The sequence below is a fragment of the Pinus tabuliformis genome, chromosome J, assembly GCF_031772625.1.
Source record: "Pinus tabuliformis cultivar Carrire ecotype Pingquan chromosome J, CPIR1, whole genome shotgun sequence".
NCBI lineage: Eukaryota > Viridiplantae > Streptophyta > Pinopsida > Pinales > Pinaceae > Pinus > Pinus tabuliformis.
In genome coordinates, this window is record NC_142295.1 from 23,617,323 (window position 1) to 23,621,762 (window position 4,440).

A 4,440-nucleotide genomic window follows, 5' to 3' on the forward strand; every position below is an offset into this window, starting at 1 on the left:
TTTTGTTGAGAATAATAACCGCAGCATGTGCAGCTTCACCCCAAAAAGTTGCGGGAGTACCTGATTCATCAAGCATAGCACGAGCCATTTGTTGGATTGTTCTGTTCATTCTTTCCACAACTCCATTTTGCTGAGGAGTTCTAGCTGTAGAGAATTCTCTTCTTATCCCATGTTCTTCACAGAAATCAAAAAATTCATTTGAGGTAAACTCCCCACCTCTGTCAGATCTGAGGCACTTAATCTTGTGTCCTGATTCATTTTCAGCCAAGGCTTTGAAGGATTTGAATTTTTCGAATGCTTCATCTTTGTGCTTCATAAGTCCTAACCAGACAAACCTGGAGAAATCGTCAATGAATAATATCAAATATTCTTCTCCTCGAGGTGTTCTTTTTCTGAATGGACCACATGTATCTGTATGTACTAGCTCAAGAGGTATGCTAGCTGATCCTTCCTTCTCAGGAAAATTAGTTCTGGTTTGCTTTCCAAACTGACATGATTTGCATATGGTGTTGTCTGGAATTTTGATATCTGGAAGATCACGAACTGCCTGATATTTGCATGCTTTCCTTATTTGTGGAAAGCTTAGATGCCCCAACCTCCGATGCCATAGCCAGTGTTCATCATTCTTGCTCAAATAACATTGTTGTTTTATTTCTTCAAATATGTATAGATTATTTGGAGTCCTTCTTCCTTTGATCACTGTTTCACCTGTATCAAGATCACGAACACAACATCCATTTGATCTAAATATTACCTCTGTTCCTTGATCGCACATCTGACTGACACTCAGAAGATTATGCTTCAATCCATCAACATACAGAACATTTCCAGCTTTGACCTTCTCTTTCAACGGAGCAACGCCTTTTCCTTTTATGGCTGCAGAGATATCGTTTCCAAAAGAATCTTTCTTTCCCTTTTCTAATGCGGTATATGATTCAAGTTTTTCTTTGTCCCCTGTCATATGCTTCGAACATCCGCTGTCAATGTACCATAGACTTTCTTGACCTTCTGCATAAAAGGCTATCCCACATCTTTCTGGTTGCGGTTCCTTTATTCTCCATGTTCTGACATTTGAGGTTTGTTCCTTCTGAGTTGTCTTCCAGAACCTACTCTTGCATTCAGAGTCTTCATGACCAAAGTTATTACAAATAGAGCATTCAACTTCATTTTCAAGAACCGAAAAGTTGTTATAAGTCCTTTTCATGGTTCCACTCATACTTCTTTGCTTTTGAGCTTCTCTAGTCATGATTGTCTTGTAGGCAACACATTGAGCTGCTTTGTGACCGAAGTTATGGCAAGAAAAGCATTGGCCATTAAAGAAATTTCTTCGATAATCAGATCTATCATCCAACCGATTGTAGCTTCTATTGACATCCATTCTTGGGGCAAATTGGGAAGATTTTACCTGTGGTTGATTGTAGCTTCTGTTTGTCCTTAAGGCCGCTTGTCCCTGAACTTCTTGATAGTCTTTATTTGTTCTTGAGGTAAACTGTCCTTGATTCACCTGATGACTTTTATTTGGTCTTTGTTCGCTCCTCCTTGCTACATCAAGATAACTTTTAGAGGTAGAAGCTTGAGATGTTACTCCATTATATCCCAGACCTGTCTTGATCAGAGGAGAACGCTACACATTGATAATCTCATCCAAGGTTTCAGATCCTTTAACAAATTTAAGATTAATTGCTTTTGTTTTCTCAATCTCCTTTCTAAGACAAACAATCTCACATTCCAATTTTTCAAGATGTTTTTCCTTTTCTGCCAGTTGACATTGTAGAGAATCAATAATAACACTTTTCTCTTCTAAGCAAACTTTGAGATTATTCATTTCTTCATAAAAGCCTTCTACATCTATAGCATCCATGTAGTCATCATCTTCAAAAGCCATTAAATGTTTATATCTATAACCCTGTTCATCTTCGTCACTATTTGAAAGACCATCACTATCTTCATGAGTGTAATAGCTTTTCTTCTTTTCATTCTGTTTCTTGTTCCATTTAACAGGTTCCTTTCCCTTGTCATTCTTATCTTTGTGAGGACATTTGGCAGCATAATGACCTACTCTTCCACAAGCAAAGCATTTAAAAGGTAACTTACCTCTGAACCTTCCAGAACCCCTTTGAAGATTTCTGACAAAATTTGATTCTTCTTCTTCATCTTCTGGCACGTGACTTGCTTCATAATAATATTCTTTGCCTGAAGCCTTGAAAGCAGCTTCTCTTCTGTTTGATGGACCTCCTTTTCTCATTTCATAAGCAGTTAGAATTCCGTGAAGCTGAGACATAGTAAGAATTCGTAGATTTTCTTTTTCTTCTACTGCAGACACTTTAGATTCAAATTTGGGGGACAATGATCTTAGAACCTTTTCAACCACAATAGCCTATTTTATTTCTTCACCCAAGTTTTTCATGCAATTAACAATCTCATCTACCCTAAGGAAATAGTTAGCCACACTTTCATCATTATACATTCTGAGAGTCTCATACTTAATCTTGAGAGTTTGAAGTTTAGCACGCTTTACCTGTTCGTCTCCTTCATATCTCGTGACAATTTTGTCCCATATTTCTTTTGCGGATTTATAGTGCATTACCTTCATGAATTCCGATTGGGATATACATCCTAATAGGGTACTGACTGCTTTCGCATTTGTTTCATACTTCTTTTTCTCGGCTGCATCTGTAGGAGTAGCTGAAGGAAAAGTGTAGCCTGTCTCTACGATGTCCCAAACTTCTGTACCAAGAGATTGAAGATAGGCAGTAACTCTTACCTTCCAATAATTGAAGTTTGTCCCATCAAAAACCGGTGGTCTGATTGATGCTTCTCTCTCGTAGTTGCTCATGATGAACGATCTACCTTCAAGAGATCAAGCTTTTCTGAAGGACCTGCTCTGATACCAATTGTTGGAAATAATACTGAGAGGGGGGGTGAATCAGTATTATCAGATCAATAAAACTTTTTCAATACTCAGAAACATATACGCTACTTCAGTTAAGTGAACCAGCGTGTACACGCTACTGTGTCTAAAGCAACCAGCGTATAACCAGAAATATTATGATTCAGTTAGTTTATCTTCAGTAAATGCATCATGACATTATTAACCATATTAAAAGTAAACAGGTGCAGTATAACAGAACAGATCATCACACAAAAGCCACACACATGAACACCATGATATAAGGTGGAAACCCAATGTGGGTGAAAACCACCTGCTGCAAGTCGTCTCTATCTTTCTTTAATAAGAAACTTCAGTTTACAATCTTTTGTACTGGTGCAGCCTTATACCAGTACGCAAGCTACAACCTGCAGAAGGCTAAAACCTTCTCTCGTTTTCCAAACTCTCTTGGAAGGGAGCTCCAACCCCCTTTGCTCTTGTACTAGCTAAGATACTAGTACGTAGGTGCTGGCCTACAATCTTCTTTCCTTCAGGTACCACTTTTCATCAATTTTCAGACTGGATACTCCTGAAGCACAACATTTCAATCTGAAGACCACGATTCATTCACTTTTCATAGCAAATCATAGAAGCACAAAACAACCAATACTAACATCATCAAACTTTGAATTACTGAACCACTGAAACCCTGTCAACACCCAGTCACCAGAACACAGAGCAGACTACAGAACCCTGCAATAACAGACAGACCCAACTACAACCCAAAAATTAAGCTTCAAAAGATATACGCTACTTTAATGAAACAAACCCGCATATACACGCGCTTTTACCGAAGCCAACCTACGTACAGATCTAAAAATAATTTCTCATAACTTGCAGCTGTACCAGTCATCAGTCATACTCAGAACATAACATTGCGTCAGTATGCAGATCTAAAAATATGCGTAATCAACCATATACCGATAGTTCATTTCAAACAATTTGATCCCGATCTATCCTTCCATCAACCGATGTGATCTCTCCTTAGCTCAGATCAAGCAATGTATCATCAACCCAGAACCTGCATACTAGATCTCTTTCTTTATTAGATATTCAAGACTTTTTCGATACACTAGCCTAATGATCTTCTTCTCCTTATATAGCATTAGGCCCTCCTCAATACCACGGGCCAAAACCATAGTAATACAATACCATCAACTTCAAAATTTGGGATCAACACGACTGTCGAGATACCTTGGTCCAAAAACATAGGCTCAAGTACCGAGGACTAACTACCACGGACCAAAGGGAAGCTTCTCGACATGTACGCTCTTTTCTGTTCATGAAACTGCGTGTATACGCGACTTCGTATATAGCAAGCCTGCGTATCCGCGACTTAGTATATAGCGTACCAGTGTGTATACGCATCTTGTGCTTAATGAACCTGCGTATATGAAATTTCTCTTCATTCTTGTAGTCTGGACTGAGATCTGTCATCAAAGAGAGTTGCCATCAAGGACAGCACCTGTACCGTAGCGCCACACCTGTGCCAAAATGCCAACAAAAAACAC